General features: G+C 38.4%; 1 long non-coding RNA gene across 5 annotated transcripts in view; it reads left to right on the forward strand.

Annotated features, from left to right (window-relative positions):
• The window catches only part of LOC148388298 (uncharacterized), a 154,410-nt gene that overhangs the window by 85,570 nt on the left and 47,129 nt on the right, over positions 1 to 21,711 (forward strand). The window contains exon 6 of one of the 5 annotated variants that reach the window (XR_015862135.1): positions 3,951 to 4,082. The exons of the other annotated variants lie outside the window; for them this stretch is intronic. This is a non-coding gene — a long non-coding RNA (uncharacterized LOC148388298). The remainder of the gene's footprint in view (positions 1 to 3,950; positions 4,083 to 21,711) is intronic. 5 annotated transcript variants of the gene reach the window in all.

Consider the following 21,711-nt stretch of genomic DNA (forward strand, 5'->3'; position numbering starts at 1 on the left):
CAGTAATTGTTGTCCGTGCAGAGGAAATAGGAGAGGAAATTACATCTGCTTTCACAAAGAAATTGTTTCTTTGCTGAGCCTCAGGGAATCTGATGATTCTCCCAATGTATGTGTGTCTTAACATTTGCATGAAGTCACCCCAAATACTCTGAGAAAAACCCAAGTAGTGATGAGAAAATGAAGCTTCAAATTTGCTTAATGAACCATTCTTGTATTTTTTCTTCTTCTTATTGCTTAAACCATTATTTAAATGTACAGTGCCATCTAAAGTAGTCAAAAATACAACAACATGAAGCAAAATTGATGTCCCATTACCACCCTTAACTCTTGAGTCAAAATTAAGGTCACAATTTTGGATGGATGGCAACCTTAGTTAAGTCTGTAAAAATAAGTAATGCAGATGTGCATACTTGACAGGTGTAAATCAAATTCTTTAGAATTCAAGTCACATGATCACCTCACAAATATGTTAAACTATAAAATGGAACGGTTTCATGTGCATTATGTCGGGGACTAAATTTTGGATGCTGCTGGTTAATCAATTCTGTCTCGCTCAACGAGTTTGAAAAGCTTAATTGCTTACATTATTTGACAGCATTTATAAAAGTGCCTTATGTAGATTTTTTTGTGCTCTGCATTTACATTTATATTTATTGTTACAAGTGAAAAAACAGAAATTGATAGTGAATTCAAAAACTTTGTACTACTATCACCGATTAGATCTTTGGCACCTTTAACTTGTCCGGTTTTACCCGACTATTTTTTATCAGTACTCTCTATTCGTTTCCCGACTTATTTAGTCGTTGTAGTCTTCCTGGGTGATCATGTCCCTTGAGAATCTGAAATGAATGTCATGAAGCTAATGACTCTTGTTTTATGTGTCTAAAAAAAAAGGTAATTTGAATTCTGCCCACACACACAAAGAGTTAAGGCTCAGTGTCATATTAAATGACTCGCTTCCACTTAAAAGCCTTTTTGACTGGCAGATCCGTCCTCACATTTCAGGCACATAATAAATTTGACATAATGGTGAATTATTTACTCTGCACTTACTCTTCTAAATGAAAAATGGACAGCTGGAGCAAGGCTGTGCCATAAACGACTAGATTAACGGAAATACACCTGGTTATCATTGCTCTGATATTAGGGGAAGTCTAACATCGATCATGCCGAAAGGAGAACATTTGACATAATGACTAGATCAGCAAACTGTTTGAGCTGATTGCATCGTGTTTCACATATGCTGGCTCAAACAAACACTTTTGTTTACAAAGAGAGTATAGAATTGTTCCCGAACATTTTTTCTGAATCGTATTAAAGTATAAAATGCAAAATATAGAATGTAGATATGTGAAATATATAGATATCGTGCGTGCGTGTGTGCGAGCTCAAGCTAGGACCACCGCTGACTATGTCTTGAATAACCAGATACACTTTGTGATTTTAACTTAAGTTTTAAGTTAAAGTTCCAATGATCATCAACCACCACACATCTGGGTGTGGTGAAATGTATCCTCTGCATTTAACCCATCCCCGTATGATTTTGATCCATCCCCTGGGGGAGAGGGGAGCAGTGAGCAGCAGCAGGGCCGCACCAATCATTTGGTGATTTAACCCCCCAATTCCATCCCTTAATTCTGAGTGCCAAGCAGGGAGGCAATGGGTCCCATTTTTATAGTCTTTATATAGCCGGGGTTTGAACCCACAACCTTCCAGTCTGAGGGCGGACACACTCCCATTAGGCCACTGAGCTGAACTTTGGAAATAGTTAAAAAAAAGAATTGCTTGTTTACACAGTAAAAACCTCAAGTGTATTTAAGACTACATTTTCGCTTTCACACATTGATGTGACTCTATGGATTGGGGGCAAATAAAGGATCCATAGAATCTATAGCTGATGTAATTAGTCATGAACTGTTGACTTTCCTTATGCATTCAGTGAAATACTTGCAGTATAATCATGGGTTATTTAAGGTGCATGTTATGGCCATAACATAATTTCCGGACTATAAATCGCGCCTGGATATAAGGCGCATCAGCTAAAATTAGGGGAAAGTTCTGTTTTACTCAGACATATATCAACCGTACCGGACTATAAGTCCCAGATGTTCTCAATGAAATGTCCTCATTTCTATTACCTGTATTACCCAAACAAATCCTCTTACAATATCATAAAAAATATGAGAAATCTATAAATAAACCATACTGGACTATAAACTGTATGGTTCAAGGCTTGTACAAAAAAATAGCAGTTTATAGTCTGGAAATTATGGTACTCCTTTACTGATTGAAGTGTTTCCTGACTGCCCACAGTTACTTTAATCATTATTTTACTTCCACTTAAGTTTCCTAAATATAGTGCTTTTGTCAAATATTTTCAAATCAGCCAATTTCAGTGATTTCTCATTAAATAGTACACCAACTCAAAGATGATGAGATACCCACAAATAATTAAAGATGGACCAATATGCAACGTCAGACACCAGGTACAGCACAAACTCATTAAGATCAAATATGATACGATCGTTAGTAACATTTGTTTTAATATACAGTATCATACAGATATCCTAAATATGCATTTGTATAACACATTTTTAATCATATTTAACATAAAACAAAACAAGGTCAAATGACAAAATGTAATTCTTTGGAATAGTGTTGATCTTCAGTGGATGAGTCCAATAAAGTTGCCAGGTGCCAATAAACTGATGGTGAGGGTTAGAAAACAGGTTGACAGAATTATAGGGCCGTTCTTTTCCGTATATAGTCCATATGCCAAAAAGTATCTTAAAGTATTACACAGAGAGAGTTTCCAATTCTTGCAAAACAAGGATGATGACATCCCAGGTTACTCTCCGCCAGATGCAGTTCCATATATTTACGGTATTCATGTCATTTTTTTCATCAGCAGTTTTCTGACGGTTGGCTCGTATTTGTGGAGTGGCCTTCATTCATCTTTGGGGGCATTTGAAGGCCATGGTGTATCAGGCAGGATACGTAACAGATAGATGTTTAAAAAAAAGATAATCATGCAGTACACAAGATTAATACAGTTTTTTCATACAAAAGGTTCATATTTCATAATTCTTATAGAGTGTTCATAGATTGCATTGGTGTCCAAATGTAATGCATCTTATTCTAAAGTCAAATCAAGTTTATTTGTATAGCCCTAAATCACAAGCAGTCTCAAAGGGCTTCACATAGACAAACAATTGACAATTATTCTCAAAGCATCCCCTGATCTTAAGCTCCCAAAAGGGCGAGGAAAAACTCAAAAAAACCCTACCAGGGGAAAAATGAGAAACCTTGAGAAGGGACCACAGATGGAAGGATCCCCCTTTCAGGATCACCAGGCTGCAATGGATGCAGAGAGGGCACATAAAATACGTAATATGAAAATCAATCAAAAAGTGGATATCCAAGTCAAAGCGAAGAGCTCGAGGAGGGTAAGCTGCAGTTCCCTCATCCTGAATTGGTCCACGAGAATGCAGATAGCCGCTGTCAGCTTGGGTGTCGCCGAACCACCTCCTCAAATATTTTTTTGTCTCTTTGCCGCAGTCATTATCAGAAACTAGGTTATAAATTCTACATTGCAAAGACATATTTAGGAAATAAAAAGTGTGATCTATTGTCTCTGTTGTGTTTGCCGCTTTAAGATGTAGTCGGAATGGCAAATGTCTGATCAGGTTTAATCATAAATAATAATAAAAAAAAATATCTGTTGCAGTTTTTAGACTGTGGCTACATTCCTAAACTGGTTTTCAAGGAACTCATCCATCAATACCAGAAAGGCGTTATTAGCCAATTATTGTGAATGTCAAAGTTCAGCACTGGACCCATGTGGATTTACCTTTAGCCTGAACCCTGTGATTCTCCTTCTAATGGAGATGGGTGCCTGCAGAAATTTGTTGTCATCCTGTAAATGCTGCTGTGACCTTTCCTCCCATCAGCGTGGCCTCGCTCCCCTTGTGCATCCACTGCGAACGCAGAACCAGCAGCACAACGCTGGCGTGTAGCACCCTAGGGAGCTGGGAGATGACAGTATGATAGAAACCATTGAGACACGGTGATCCTGCAGACAGGTAAACATGCACCGTGTCCACAGCGTCACCTTTCTCCTTCTTGCCACTGCATTTACTCTGTCTACGTTACTGTCCTATTCTCCACATGATACACAAAGTGATCTCCACTATAGCCTCTTCACGCTTCCCTGCAGATATAATTTAATGCCACATGTTTTATATCCAACACGCTAAAGGCTGGAGGAAACAAGTCATGGTTTTGCTATTAGTTTGAAAGAAAGTAATTCAAATCAATTTGGCTTAGTGTCTTGTTCGGGACTCTTACGATAGCAATGGCAACTGTAGGTAGGTCTCTACATAAATTGTGTGATGTATTATTGGATGAATGAATGTGGTGTGTTGTGTTCTCCTTGGAATGTAGTTGCTTGGAAAAAAGGCAATCTTTTGGGAGAAAGGCCATTCTCTCATTCGGAAGTGTTTTCTTTGGCTGATCCTCCACACATGAAATACTCATTTTTCTCTTGCCCTTGTCACTCACTGAGATTTCCATTGGATGGCGATTGACCGCTGTGAGCCCAATCAAAGGCCCCCAGCAGCCTTCTTGTCCTGTTGGTTAATGGCCACCTGCCTCCTCCCCACTTTCAGCCTGTGCTGCTGCTATCTTCTATTTCCTTTCACTTGGCCCCTCCTTCTTCTTTGCATGCTCTTCAAGGTGTTGATTGACTCCACCACTTGACCTCTTATGGAAGATTCACTGTGAACTTGTGCTACCCATATTATTCCATTCCATATAATGGAGAAAAATGTGCTCGTTACATAAATACACATTGTACAAACATTGTTAATTGCATGCTGAAAAAGTGAAGGCATTTTCAATCAGTTGTCAAGAAGTGCCTCTGCAAGATTCTTCATGTCTATAAATAACTGCAGTGCATAATACATACAGTACATGGTAGTTCATATTTGACTTCATCAATGCTGCTGGTAAATTGGAATATAATGTATTAAACATGCATATACATACACTAAAAAGCCATCATTTGATCTGGCAATATATTTATTTCACTTTTGCTTGGTAAAAATCCAAAAGAGAAAGTATCAAAATATTTCTATATATTTGTTCTTTATTTCATAGTACATTTCGAATCCCATTTATCGAATTTGTTTGATGGAACAATCTTTTTTTTTCTTTCCAAGTCCTGGAACATTTGCATGATCAGGGTGCCAAGCAATCTGTTGGTGTTCTTCAGTTATGTGATGGCAACATAACACTGTCCTCCTGCAACCTGCAGTCCTCCTCTTTTTATTCTGGCAAAGCTGATTCCCTCCCACTTTTTTTTTTTTTTTTTTATCTTTCCTCAGTTGACTTTGCTTTCATCACTGCACACACAGCAGCTTTCATTTTTTTGTTAAATTATCTGTTTTCCAAGAATGCTGAAAACAGGGCCATAAGGTGCCATTGAAGATGTATCACCACAGCACCTTAGGTTTTGTTACCCACTGTCAGCCCACCTTCACAACTTAGAAAAATGTTTCCAGGTCATTTGCAGCCCTCCCGCTTCACCTTTTCCCTCCCCATCCATCAGCTCTCTGCATGTCTGATTATTTAGGTTTGAGAAGACTCCTTCAGCCTTATTGTCATTTTGCTTCTCTCGCTTTACTAACACCAGCGCATTTGAAGATGGAATGCAAATTCTGCCATCTTCTCATGCACATAACAGGAGATGTAATTGTCCGTATTATCTAAATGTGCAAAATGATATATGATTGTGTAGTGATCCAGCAAACAGCCCCCCAAAAAAAACCCAACAACAACAAATAAACTACATTCTCTTAAAACTGTCATGAAAAAAACAATAGTAGCTCATGAATATACATTCTGAATATTATGAAACAAACTTGTGGCTAGCCATCTGCATGGACCCTAATCATTGTAGCTTGTAGTGAGCCTCGACAAATGGATCCGTTTAAGAAGCTGCCATTCTGTAGACAACAGTCTAGATAAGGAGGACAGAAGTGTCCACAAGTGTGAGAGGAAAGGGAAACAATCTTCTCCACGCCCAATACTTGCAACAACACTCCAGTCATTGCTCCTATATCTCAATTCATGTACTTCCTTCCTCATCCCCATTTCTTATCTAAAGTTTTCAAGTCATCCGCAACATGTTCTTGGATGTTGCCTCCTCTCCGGTTATATGCCTCTGTTCCCTCTTTTCAGCAAAACTACATTTTACTTTTCTATGCACTCAGTCACACCTCAACTCCTCTGTATTTGCCTTTCTTCATGCAATAGTTACAAATAGAGTTTTTTGAAGGAAAAACGCAAATTTAAATTCACCTTAACGTAAAGCATGAGTCTTTTAACTATTACAGAAATTGCAATTAATCAAATCTGCCAGCTCATAATACTGTCATGCAGAAGTACAACATCTTCTTCATTGGTATTGCCTTGTGTTTTACTCACTCCACTGTAATGTCTTCATCCCCAAATTGGAGACATTTTGAAGGCTGGACAGGATGCTGAGATATCTGCCAGTGCAGAGCACTATCCAACCACTGATGTGTGAGACAACTGGCTAAGCACACCTGTTTTCTTCCAAGAATAATCTAGTTTGCACAAGGAACATGCTTTGCTTTAGTGTCTGTCCCACTGTTTTTTTTTTTTGCTACTCCCTATAGCATAAAATGATTGATCTTTCTGCCAGCAGAGTCCTCTTTTTGGATTTCAAAAAAAGACACTGACAATGTGTCGATTGCGAAAGACACAGTTTTATAAAATCCACATTTACTTATAAGGCAATGATTTGTTAGACAACATTATTAGGTGCAAAAACCTCAAATAAACAACTTGAGAAAACAGGATGAAGGAGGTTGAGATGAAAGAGGGAGGTGGAATCCAGAGAGTTGGGTCAATGATGTGGAGAGGCTGCGAGACAGGAGATGATGAACCACTACAAAGGCTAAAAGAAATCCAAATGGAAATGAGTTGCCACTTAAGATAACTTGTTTCTCTCACAAGGCGAGTTTGAAAGCCAAGCACGTACGAGTGAAATGGGTGCAGGGGTATGGGCATTTCCTACAAATCAATATGACGTTGCATAAAATCTACAAACTAAATCAATCACAACTAAAATGCATCCGTAATTTTTTTATCATCTATATACTAAACACTTGCACAATCTACTAATTCTGTTATACAGCTAAGTGAGGTGTGATGCAGCACAAATTTAATATGTGGTTGCCGTGTGATATCATCAGGTGTGCAACAAGAAATCCAATATGACTTTATTTGTTTGAGCAGCATTATTCTTTAATTACATATACTGTATTGGTTCATCTATTTATGCCAGCAATATATGACAGAACAACCGAATGTATCCCACCTGTTACCAATATAAGAATTGTGTTCAATTAATCTGGACAATATTTCACACTGAATAAGTCACTTTGTGAGTAAATTGTATTTTAAATGTACCATTATTTCAGTACGCATACTGCAGGCCCTGCAATTGGCTGGCAACCAGTTCAGGGTGAACCCTTCTACTGCTCAGAAACCGCCGGGATAGGCTCCAGCACACCCCTGACCCTCGTGAGTATGAGTGGTTCTGAAATTTGATCGGTGCGTGGATGGATATATAAATATAAAATATCTTCAAAACAGCACCACCCTGTGCTTGGTGCCCTGAGAAGAGGAAATAGGGTGCTGCCTAACTGCAAGGGGAATCGATAATGTTTAATAAACCTTCTCACACTGAAAAGAAACATGAGCAAATATATGAAAAAAAGTTACTTTAAAAATTGCTGAGCCATGGTAAGCGTATTCTCTGCTCCACTAACAAAAAGTAGAATAAATTTGGCCAGATCGATGCACAGTCCTGCCACCAGCCGGTTTCATACTTAAAGGCTGTGCACGCATACATTGGGCGTGCTGTGTGGCTGATTAAACTTCCCAATATGACTGGAGTTATGTTGGGAGTTTGCAAAGGCCACCAAGCCTCATTAAAAGGATCATGAAAGTGCAAGTTTTCTGGCATAAAACAAATGGAGCTGCACAGGCAAACTAAACTGGGCAGGAATCTTAGTTGTAACAATTTGAAAGTGTAATAAGAGGCTTGGCAATTATACCTTATGTGGAAATAGAAGAAAATAGCATCTTTTTTCAGTAGTGCATTTTGAAGATTGTTTTGTTACTATCTCATCGGATAGGAAGAAGGAAGGAAGAAAAAATAAAGACAATGGGTGTTTTGTGGAGATTGTGCAGACAAAAGAGCGAGTGAGGGAAAATAAAAGGAAATGACACATTGATGGAGATAGAGAATATTGAGACAGGGGCAGAATGCCAATTGGTTGTCTTCATCTTTTTGTCAACTTCACCCCAAGTGCATTGAAGCACTTGACCAGTACAGACAGTAGGGCAGGTGAGAAATCTCACACAGGAAGCAGCTCACTACTCACTACACTAAAACGTTCAGACAGTCCTAGATCAGATATCTGTTCAATCTTTTGCAATGCGACCTCAGTGTGGTCGCAGAAATCTGAGGAGGACGCCGTTCCAAAATGCGTTCCGTGTGGGCAAGCTGAGCAATGGAATCTGCAAAGTTTGGTTTTTAAATATTGACTCAAATTTAATCTCACTTGAAACATTAAGCATAAGTGGACATTTATGGTGAGCACGCAGACGGTTCATTTATTACCCATGGCAGTGATGTGCCGCCATATTTACTAGATGTCTCTGGAGATCAAAAAGCCTCAACTCATTTGCCCAAAATATTTATAACTTCTATCGCAACACTACTCTGTAGATATGAGATGATAAAATAGATTAGCCACTACACGCTGGATCACATTTATTTGCATAAAAACTAGGTTTTGACTCATAAGTGACGTTATCTCTTCTTCTGCGCATGCTGGTGTCTGTTCACAGAATTTCCCAAATTTATAGTTTATTCAAACATTTTTATTGGATGTCTACATTTATTCAAAATTATTATTGGGTCTCTACGTTTAGCCATACTATTAAGAATCTATACTGTAAAAAAGATAAAAAAATCTACTAAAGAAAGCTCAAGACTACTTATAATATCAGTTGACTGCACTCTAGGTCTGCTAAATTCCATTGTTGGCTGATGACCTTTAAGGGTTTCTATCTGGAAGGAATAAAATGAATCACATTATTTTTATTAAATACATTTCAAGCTTTGTTGCCATGAAAACATGCAGGTTGCCTTAAAAATTTCTGTTGCATCCCACTCAGTGACACATATCTACAACTATTCAATAGCAACAATAAAATAGCTACATGCATAAATATGGACTGCACATCAATGTGTCATAGAACGTATATGTGATGTAAGGCACCATCTGTTAGTGATGATAGTTATGGTATGCACTTAGATGTGTGAGTGCTCAAGACTGACAATGTGTGATGCATCACAGTACACCCATTCAGCCTCCTGTTGTTTATTGTTTTAAGGTTGCTATCTGTCCGTCCGTCCTTCCATCCGTCTGTCCGTCCGTCCATCCATCCATCCATCCATCCATCCATCCATCCATCCATCCATCCATCCATCCATCCATCCATCCATCCATCCATCCATCCATCCATCCATCCATCCATCCATCCATCCATCCATCCATCCATCCATCCAGTATTGATTAGTCGTGTGCATCCTGGTATCCAATAGCAACCAGAATGTGGAGTGTTGTGCTTTGAAGTGGGTGGACACAATAAGGTGAACCAGAAAAAACATCTCAGACAAAAAGACACTTGTTCTTGGGATAAAATATACATATATTTCAAACTCAGTTAAGAAGCCATATTGTATGCAGTGGCAATGGTAACTTTGGTGTGAAAGGCAAAGGGAAAAGTATTTTTGTAGTGTTGCACCGAGTTATTTTAAATGCATCAATCTGGTGTGTTTTGTGGGTCATGTGGCAATTATTTAGACAATTATTTATAAAACATCAGCCCAAAGCAGTGTTTCTAAAAGTGTGGGATAGTGAAGGCTCTCTTTTGTGCAGGGTTGTCATACTAATTTTTGTCACAGTCCACATGTTTGCAAAGAACATGAAGTGGATGCATTTTAATTGCTTTAGTGGGTCACCTAAAGTGTCGAGTTTGACATCTGTGCTCGAGTCGTACGCGGTTGTGTGATTTAATTTAATAAATTAGAAATGTCTGTTTCAAAACATTTTGACTACAATGTTAATGTTCCAATTGTGCACACTGTTATAGCGATTCACAATAATATTAACAATAAAATTTGGGCTTCACTTTTGACGATTACGTGAATCCACTGCGCTACTGGAATTTATTGTTGGCCATTTCAGTAGTACTTGGGGGTGTTTTTGAGGAGATATTGAGGTAAATGGTTTGAGGAGAACTCCAACAAGCTTTTAAATGGATTGACATTATAGCCACATAGTTCACACGAGTACTTGATTGTAAACTCACTGCTTGGAACTAGAATAGAATTTAAAATTTCTTTAGCTTCTGCTTGCAAACACTCCCCTGCTGTCCCCATCACTGCACCTGTTTTCTAGTCACAGTACGCTCAGGGATACGGGAAATGTAATAATTAAGTTATTGTGATAATTTAGTATTTTGTTGGGATAAGTGAGGCAAAATGATTTATGGCTAGGTATTTAGGGATTATTAAAAGGGGGTGGGATTAAATAAATTATACTTCTTCCCACTCCTTTTCAGGCATGTGAATATGATTTATGGTTTCTGTTTTGGTTATATCTTGCTTGCTACTCTTTTAGTTTATAAATATACGTATATATATATATATATATATATATATATGTGTGTGTGTATATATATATATATATATATATATATATATATATATATATATATATATATATGTATATGTACATATATTTTATATATAATAATAATAATTTTATTGTTATATATATATATAAAAGACAATAATATATATATATATATATATATATATATATATATATATATATATATATATATATATATATATATATATATATATGTATATATATATACGTATATACATATATATGTATGTATATATATTGTCTTTTCATCTATGTACAGTAATCTTTTTTTTTTCACGTTTGAAATAAACGAACAACTCAAAACTCAATGTTAAGAGGTGGTGGTTGATGGATATCTCACAAACACGCAAGGTAGTGGTGTCAGAGTGAAGTTATGGTTTTCTTTGGAGGGCCGCAATGACTGTGAACCTGAATATATGTATGATAGTAAATCTATGCTTTTAAATATAGACAACACATTGATGAAGACCTAGTTTTTGAAATCAGAAGCCAGTAAAGAACATGGCATGGCAGTATATTCGGTAGTTTGCAAAAATTCACAAGGGAGTGATTCTGCATTTCTGTTTCCGCCCCCAGCGGACACATATGCGGGTGAGGTCAAATTAGCTGAAGGCCTTTCCAAATTCACCATAGTTTGTGTTGTTCACGGAGGCTAAATGAGACTGAGCCCTCAAGACTCAGCTGGCGAATGATCCCACGAAAGCTGCAGCCTACGTATTTGGACACAGCTTGTGCGTGCTTGCCCTAACACCGTTTATGTACACATAATTCTGCATATGCATGATACCACCACCTGGCTTTTGTTTGTATCTTATATGTGTGTGAGTGTCATTATTTTAAATGCCCCTTATGTATAGTTCAGTGGCCAGAGTGGCAGCTTAAAGGTTTGGGCTGAACGTCGGGCATGGTGCCCTTCATGGCCGTGACAGATGGAACCAGTTAAGATGGAGCCCTATTACAGAGGACAAAAGAAGGAGGGGATATGGAGAGTGAGTATTGTGTTAATGAAAACAAGTTGAAGGAACATTATGGTAGAGAAGAGACCGAGTGAAACAAAGGTGAGCACAAATGAGGTTTGGGTTGAGATAAGATGAAAACAAAAAGAGAGGAAAGTAAAAAGATCAAGCACACTTAAAATAAGGGAAACGGATATCATCAGACGTGAAATATTCATGAAAAAATGAAGAGAGTGTCATTAGCTGGATGATTCTAAAGTGAAGTAGCTACAGTATGTTCTGTTCTCATGCAACGTGAAATGCAGGTTGAATCTAGAACATTCACATCAACACTGGAGCCCATTTCTTTGCAGAAATGCTTCCCTGCCAGTCTGCCTCCTCCTACCAACACAATGAAAGTGTTGAGAATTCTAAATGTACTTTCTGTTCAATCTAATAACAAAGAGGCATTGGAGTGGAAGCAGGTAAACGTGGACAAGGTCACAGGCAGGCTAAATCTGGAAGTAGGAGCATGAGTCTAATCCTATCAGGACCAATACACATTAAGGCCAATTATTAAGATGGAATACTGTGATGATGATGTTATGCTGCTCATTAAGAATTTTCTTTTAGAATAAGCCAGTACATGTTATTTTTAACTGATTGTTTGTTTAGTTAAGAGGAGTGTGAATTGCTGCAGATATTAAATGACACATTCCTGGAAAATGTGAGCAAAACTTGTGACCTAAAATAAATGTAGCCATTGAGTGCATCGAGACAAATATTTATAATATCGATACCAAGTTGTATTTACATATGTATTTTCTTATAACTATGATTATATTTCAGAAATAGAATCCTAAAACGGCTTGTTTGATTAAAACCAACTGTAGTTAAAGCCAATCTGTGGCAGAGTTTTTACTTTCTGGACCTGGATTTGACATCTCTAATCTATTCCTTCAATATATCACAGCAACACAAATGAAAGTGCAAGAAACCGAGTGTTACTCCACATTTACTTTTCACTCAATTCCATTCTTGTAAAATCAACCTGGAGCCTTTGGATACCTCCACTGCTCTTGTTCCGCCAATGTTTGCTCACCTGAGCCCACCTTGCATTCTTCCGTGGCCTTTGCACTCTACAAATGCAAACATGTACAACCTTGTCCTCTCACCTTACTGCTTCAGACCACATCAGTGTTTTCATGCCATGCCCCATTTACCCTTAGTGGCTCCCAACACTGCTAACAGCTCACCTACTCATAGTGGAAAGTCACTGAACTGTCTTGCCCCCAAGCTGTGGTCATCACCCTGCACTTCAAGTGGGATTACTGTCACAGTCAACATAAAAAAGAACCCTAAAGTAGAAAAATAAAAATATACCGGAGCTTGGAGCAGTGTTTTTTTTTTTTTTTTTTTATGTCTTCAAATGTCAAGACCAAACATTTTCTCTATTTTCACTCTTGTGTGTGGCCATGCTATTCCCTCATTCAAAAATCCTTCCCATACCATTTTATCATAAATCACTCTTTTCTCCGATATAACCATGTAGTTCATGATTCTTCTGATGCACCATGCACCAAAGCCATTAACTGTACTCTGGTACAAAGTTAACATCCTCACAAGTAATGACACATTTACATGTATTGTAAACAGTATGTTTGTGCAGTCAGTGCCTGATTAACCCAGCAAGAACTCAACATTCACAGAGGTCCGATGACATTTTTTTTCATTTACCAATTTTTCTTGTAATTGTACAGTTATCCAATGAAGGCTCAAGTGATTGACTTAGTTGCTCAAATTTTTCACCAGCTTTAATTCTATTGTGCATACAACATTGCGTAACTATTGCTACTTTCAATTTGACTTTTGCTGTATACTAGGTACAATGATCACCCCTAAAACATCTGAAACGCAGACAATAGAACACGATCTATGAATTGAACCTAAGAACAACACCTTCCAATCTGCCAGATGGCGCCAAGTTAATAACCTTGAGGGCAAAAGCCAAGATTTTCAGCAAATAACAGGTCTTGGTGAATTTTGGTCATTTCAAGTCTTTATCATGTTTGGGTGCATTGCAATACAGAATATTGACTGATTGGAATTAAATAATAAATACACAGGCGTAAGATTCAATAAATGAGTATCTTCAACTCACACATGACCTTCTAAAGTTACCAATCATTATTTAGTTGGGATATTTCCATATCACTTTTAGAAACAAGTCAATCAGGAGTCAGATTGTGCTGTCAGTGCTGCTTAATGACTCTTTTCATGTGATAAACGTTTCATTTATTTATGAGATTGGCAGCACACTGGCACAGACTCAGCATGCTTGGAACCCTTAAAGCTGCTAATTAATTGGTGTTTTTTCATGGGCTGTAGACCATTAAACAGTCTCTGATTAAGTAGCACAGGTGAGCACTGTCACCACTTTGCAAGACACTGCTGTGAAGGGGGCACCGATAAAACTGTGCAAAAGGTCCTCCATATTCACCCCCCAGGGCTCTCACTGTGGCCCCATGGCTATCAAGCTTGGCATGCTGAGTTGAAATGCTGAAGGGGTGGCTGTGAGAGACATCCCAAAAGAGTCATGATAGGTTCCCATGTCGTAACCAGGGTCCTTATTTGCCTGGAGCTATTTAAATCCTACCCTTTCGGCATAGAGATCCCTTGATACTTTGATTTAAATAAGATAATGATTTGATTTTGTGTACACAGGCAATGAATACCAATTTCCCAATGTTATTGTTGAACACAAGCGTATTACTGGACAAGCCGTTTGGAGGAGATTCACGGGCGGAGGGCATATTTTAAGGATGGTTGAGTGCGTCTTGAATGTTCCCTGATCGTTTCAGATCTGCACAGGGTTAATGAAGTGGATGCATGCGTTAAATTTACCTTCATTTCAAATCCCCATCTAACGCTACCATTTTAACTTCTCTTACTTTTTGTGTGAGGTTTCATCATCATAAGTCAAAGAGTCATAAGTCATCATAAGTTAAATGTTTTATTTACGGTGACTGACTGACTCTCCATGCAGCCAAGGTTAATGATCTTTTCTGAAATGCAAAGTCATTCAGATTCTAATCATATTGTTCTCGTGAATCTCAAGGATCTTCGAATGCCACGTGAAATGACTGAAATACCTAAAAAAGGCAGTGTTAATAACCTAATGTTACCACACTTTGATTCTCATCAGACCAGCCTGTATACTGCACATTCTCCTTCCGGCTTTTGCTATTTGACCGAGAGTTGTCTTCTTTTGAATCTGTGTCAGCTGTGAGTTTATCATGTTTTTTTTCTTCTTTTAACTGAAACTAGAAGAGTCGTCAATCTGCTCAATGTGTAAAGTACCTCGAGACAACTTCTGTTGTGATTTGGTGCAATATAAATAACATTGAAGTGAATCAAATTAGATGGAACTTCATTGCGTCATGCCAAATGGTTGCGAACTGGAAAACAAGCCTAGATTTTGTCCATGTGCTCTTTAGCAAAGACCATGGGTCTCAATAATTATGGCCAAAGCAGTCAATTACAACTCATACTTTTTCACCTTATGGTTTATTGCTGAAGCACACATTAACGTGCAAAACTATCTCATACATGAAACAAGGAATACATTTGTGATATGGTTGAGTTCAGTCTTGTACACTTTGATTTCTGTGTTTCCCTGAAACTGGCCTGTACTTCTACTGTCAGGGTACTAATTGCATTGCATGATATGGAGATCAGCACATCGTGCCATGATGCCAGGTGGGCGGACCTTGTGTGGCCTCATTCGTCCACCATCTCCAAATGACAACATTTCTACTCTTGCCATGATAGAGACTAACAAGGCAGTTGAACGATGGCTGGCTGTGTTGTCTTCCTGTGAGCAGATGACTCCCCATCTGGCACATCATTCTCATCAGTTCACCTTCCAGGCGTTCAGCAACCACTTAGCAGACTTACATTGTTATAGGTCAACCCTTGACACTTTGTGAGCCTCGTGTTTAAACTGCGACGCAGCCAGTCCGAATCCAACTGGCGTTTCCTCTACAGGCCAAATAATTGGTTCCACACCAACAAACGCTTCACCTTTCCCATTGCTGTGACTTAAACAATGACTTGCCCCTCAATATAGGAAAAGAAGTGAGCCCTCACTTATATTTCTTTTGCTGGGGTTATGGCCAGAGGTCAGATACATAAGCCCATTTTCCATTGTACCTGTTCGACCCCAAAACAGCCCTATCCTGCCCTGTGTAGTTGCCTTTTTGTTACATTTTTTTTAGGCTGGGCAGTTACAATGGAAGAATTCTACAGAAATGTTTTCAACCTGCTCCAAACTGCAGGCCGCTGTGGGATCAATGTTATCTGATTGGTTGACAGATGCAGACATTTCTTTCAGCAATTGAGTGGAATTTCACGGCACATTCACAGTTCCTTGTTTTAAGAAAGTGAGACACAGTCGAATGCCGACAAGTCATAAACATACTGTATGGATATATTCAGAGCTACAGTTAATATGCTTTTTAACTTTCCACAAAATTTAAGGGAGGGGGGGGTTATTGGGTTCGAATATTTTCCTTCCTCACAACAAATGTCATTTTTGCACAGTTGTGGTAATGCATTGTTTTGTTGGAAATAGAGACAAAAATTATCATTTGGAAGGGCCTACATTCAGAGCTAGGCAGACAGCAAAAAGAATAATAAATATTGCTTGAATTATTGATTGTGACATGACAGCATTACGGCCCCTTGGAGCACACTTCATCAATATTTTCCATACAGTTTAACCTAGTGCTGCCACTGCGTGTCCATACATAAGTAGTTTTGGAACGATGTCCTGGGCTCTGTCGTTCATGCATGCACACCTATCCCCTTTACAATAAACATTTGAGCATTGTATTTGAGCACGCTGCTTCTCGAGTACTGCCGGATATAAATGTGAGGTGGACTAAGCAGTGTTTTTTGTGCCCAGCCCTTACAGGCTGTCAATGAGCCTTCCAGCTCATCCCCATTTCCTCCATTAGCTGCACTGCCAGCTGAACCAGAGTAAGAAGGCAATTCCCAGCAGAAATCGGCCAACAACAAAGGAGATGCTTTGCTGTTTGGAGCTGGGTAATGCTTAGGCCTTAGTGCTAACATACAATTTGTACTTATGAGGGTTGCCCCCAGGTGTGTTCTCTAGCTGTCCTTCACATTTGTTGGCGGAAATATTAGCCAGGATCCTGCATGTTTCTTTGTCTCAACAAACATACTGTATATACAGGGCCGTGCACCATGTAATATCTTTAAATCTGTCATCAGCAGGGGGCTCGCAAATCCTGCAAATATTACTTTTTTTGTTTGTTTTACAATTGTAGCTGCTGTAAACCTGCACTGGAACGATGCTGTGCAGTTTGCCTGTGTTACGTGTCATTATTAGGTTGCACAAACTAAAATCATTGCATTAAATCTGCTGGTCCATGCTTTAGTTTGAAAGAAAAAAAATCATTATTTTTACTGGTAAAAAATCGCATTTAAAAAGATATTCTAGGAATAATTCTTGGATCAAAAGGAATTCGAGTTCAGACCAAAATAGCAATGTAGGGCGGTCCAATGGCACACAAGTGCTGGACAGTTGGGATGTAACCATCCTTTATTTAATTCTGTCCAAGGTTCTTTAGAATGTGCAAGCCCTATTTCTGTCTCTTCCCATCTTTGTTGTCATGACAACAGTTGAGTGGGGGCTAGAAAGCTTCTCCGTCTAGTCCAATGTTTTTATTATTGTTTTTGATAGTACGGAAACAAACATAGAGTAGCATGTATGCCTTGATGCTCAAATCCTTTTTTGTGTTTATGTGGAGACTCATTTTGTTAAAAAAAATAAAAAAAAGTTATCTGCAGATTTGTTCCGTATCTTGACCTGAGAAACATTTGCAACATGAAAATACACAGCACCCTTTGCAGGAATTGTAACATACTGTACATGAACATCACGATTCCATATAAAAATTCCATTTTTTTATTTTTTTAAATTGATTTAAAAAACACAAGACGGTGTCTCAGACTTATAACTATTATTTTCAAATCTAGCTTTTTTTTTTCCCTTCGAAGTAACCTCCCCTGCAGTCGTGATGCATTTTGCCAGCCTTCTCTGCCCTCTTCTTTTGCTTACCCTTCATCAGCTCCATCACCACAGCCATCTTGATGTTTCCGTGCCTTCAAATGCTGAGCTTGGGTGTCTGTTGTAGCCAGATCCATTGTCCCAGTACAGTGAAGTCAAAAGTTTGAAGTAGTTTTTTGTGAGACACACATCATCGATGTTAGCTGAATTATCAGAAGACTGTTCAATGTGTTTAAGTCCTGATTTATTCTTATCACAGTTGACCTTCACCATTTTTTTTCTCTGGATTCTTAAAAAGTTTAGGTATTACCTTTTTTGACAAGATATTTTTGGAACTTGAAAATGATATTTTACTATAAGTATATGTAGACAATGCCTCAAAGATGAGTGTCAAAAGAGGGTATGTAAGAGGTAAGACCACTGACAAATTACTATATCCCTGAAATGGACTCCTTGTTTTTTGAGATGTGTAAAGCTCCGCAGATGCCTCAGTTGGCACTTGCTTTTCAACCTGCTTTTCAATCTTTTTACATCAGACACGGTGTCAGTGTCGGCTGTAATGACCAAAGCTACTTTTGAAAAGCACATGGCTGTTACATTATATGAGACCTGTTGCTCCATGTTATGTTCCCACCTTGGCATGGTCACTGGGTACATAAGCACTTACATGGCTCTGACCCACTAAATACAGCATGACTAAAAAGCGAGAAATGGAAACCCCGTCTGATGTTGTACAAACAGCTTATCCTACAAACCAGGCTTAAACAGTAACATGTCCACAGCCTTGCTTTCCCTCCCTCACTCTCTTTTTACATGAGCCAGGACTGATAGGAATCTCCATGGGCTCCTTCATCCTCTTCACTGGCTGTCCAATATTCGATGTGTCTGCTTTTGTGTGCTATTCTCTCCAGATATTTAGGTATTCATTGCTCCTGTACGTGATTCCACCGGGTCTTGTAGCAGAGGTCTGCTTCCATCTCTTGAGATGAGAGACAGAGAAATAGAAAGGGGGGTTTGCTTATCAGCCTTAAACACCCGAGTGTCAGCAGCTCCCCAAATGCTATGAATATCTCTCCTTCTGTGTGTTTATTAAGCAGTCGAACAGGAATTCTGTGTGCATATGTGTACTACGTGCTGACAAATATCGTGTTGTGTACATTTCATTTTGGTATTGCTGCATGCTGTAATAGGAAAGCAGTAGTAATGCTATACTGGTGTCACGGAAAGGCTACGGAGCCAAATTCCCTCGGATGAAAATAAAACCACATCTGATTCTCAGTGAGCCAGCTAGAAAGGTGAATATGCATGTCATGAAGTATTTGCAGTTGATTATTAATTCAGATATGAGTGATGCTCTTGTCTACATAATATTGGATATAAGATAATAGTAATTGGGGCCGAATAGAACAACAGATGACACCATGGACTGCAACACCAGTCTGAAAAATACATTACCTGCACTGCACTCGTATTGATTAGAGCAGCATTTCCCAACCTTTATTGAGCCAAGGCACCCAAAGAAAAATATCACGCCGCACCACCAAACAAAATGTCACAAAAAGTATAAATACTGAAACAATGATCTTGTTTCAATACACCCACAAATTTACTTGCTGGTTGTGAAATCCAGGCCTGTTTAATGACACACACATCTTTTATAAATGCAGGAAGCTATGACTTATATCTTTTTATGAATGGCAAAAGGCAGAGACAGGTTTACTACATAGTATAAATACATGGATATGCTTATGTGTAAGTAAATAGCCCATTCCATTAAGGGAAGAAATGCAGAAGGAAAAACATGCACTGCAGCCACAATAAAACCATAAAATTACCAATGAACCATTTTGCTTACTTAATTTTTGAGCATGATGGTATATTGTTGGGCAAATGCTTCAACAAAATAGAGTTTTTACCTGTGCATGTACAAGTCAATACCCATGGCATTATGAGAAAAATGCTACGTTTGTAGCATTTAGTTCCATGTAGATTCGTATTTGCAAGTACCGTATTTTCCGGACTATAAGTCGCACCAGCCATAAAATGCATAATTAAGAAGCTAGACATATATAAGTCGCACTGAAGTATAAGTCACATTTTTGGGGAAAATTTATTTGATAAAATCCAACACCAAGAACAGACATGTCATCTTGAAAGGCAATCTAAAATAAAAACAACAGGCTGAATAATTGTACGAGATGCTAACATTACATAACACATAACCAACAAACTAAGAACGTGCCTGACGTAACATATTAAGAGTTATTCAGATATATAGCATAAATAACATGCTAACAAATTTACCAAACCCCCCGTGTCACTCCAAATCACTAAATCCAATGAAATCTTCAGCCTCTGTGTCACTTTTGAACAACGCTGCTAACTCTGGAGGGATAAGATGCGGCGCTTACTCTTCTACGTCACTTACGTCAGACTCATCGTCATTTGCAGTTACAATTAGTCCACAGGCCGAAAGCGCCCTCATGCGGTTTAGTGTGAAAATAACATATGAAATGATATAATGTGTTAATAATTTCACACATAATTCGCTCCTGAGTACAAGTCGCACCACCGGCCAAACTATGACAAAAACTGCAACTTATAGTCCTGAAAATACGGTACGTTCAAATGTATTTGCCAGTCAACAAGATTTTACTCCGCATTGGCAGTGCCACGCTTCCGTACATCAGCTTGTATTTAGTTTCCTGCTTCCTTTCATCCTTGTCTGTTCATTGTGTGCACCAGTCACATTGTATTGTCACTGTTTGTTAACCACTCCATGTTACCAGCCGTTTTCCTCGTTTTTGTTTACATAGGCCCTTCTTATTTTGGATTTTTTTTTTCAGTATGTTGCTACTTAGTTTTGCTTTTTGTTTGCTTAATAGTAAACTACCAAAAACTGTATTCCTGGCTCGCTTTCCTGCACTTGGTTCCTCAATCCCACCTCTCTCCTCTCATGACAAATCCCCCAAATATACAGTATTCAGAAGCCAAGTCTGCAAAAAAATACAGCATTGCATGTTTAAAGCAGCTATACAAAAATACACATAAATTACTAGGCTTATACACTGTATAACTTTGACAGTATACATATGCCATCATGCATGTATGCAGGAATTTCCCTATTTCCCTACTTTCCTTGACTTTCTTCCTCTTACTTGTATGACATCTAAAATTGCATTGAAATTTGAATTTGCATTGCAACATACATAAAATAATAAATGAAGTAATTAATGTAGAAAATGGTTGGATGGATGGATAATGTCAAACTTCAACTGTTTTTTGTCATCATAGAACTTTGATTCCTTCAGCAAGCCTTGCCAGCCCATTCTTTATAATCATGCGGTTCGAAGAAGGTGATATTGCTGCGAGTGCTTTAAACCCAAAGTAGATTATCTCCATTAATGACTAAAAGGCCTGCGTTTTAAGTCAGTCCACCTGCAATACTTTGTGCCTCGTGTGACTCAGGTCCTCGTTCTCTGTCTCTCATTATGGGGTGTGGGGGTCAGGTAATCTCTGTCAGCCAAATAAAAAATCCGCCAAATGAAAACTCCCTCACCTTTCTCTGTGCCCTCTCCTTCTTACATGACGCAACATGAAAGAAAGACATTAAACTTGACCCCCTGTAGGCATTAGTCACAGTCCTGTAGCCTGTTGGGCCATTGAAGAATAGAGGATAACTCAAAGAATCATCCAAGTAGAGCAAGCAAGCAATTTCCACTCTATTAGCACAATATAGTGTATAGCAGAGAGCACAAATAAAACTATGCTGTATACTCATTAACAGTTTGATATTTTTCACACATGCACCCACAAATATGCACACTAAACCATCCCATCT

Source organism: Syngnathus floridae, chromosome 13 (assembly GCF_059516105.1).
Source record: "Syngnathus floridae isolate MCC-2025c chromosome 13, RoL_Sflo_1.0, whole genome shotgun sequence".
NCBI lineage: Eukaryota > Metazoa > Chordata > Actinopteri > Syngnathiformes > Syngnathidae > Syngnathus > Syngnathus floridae.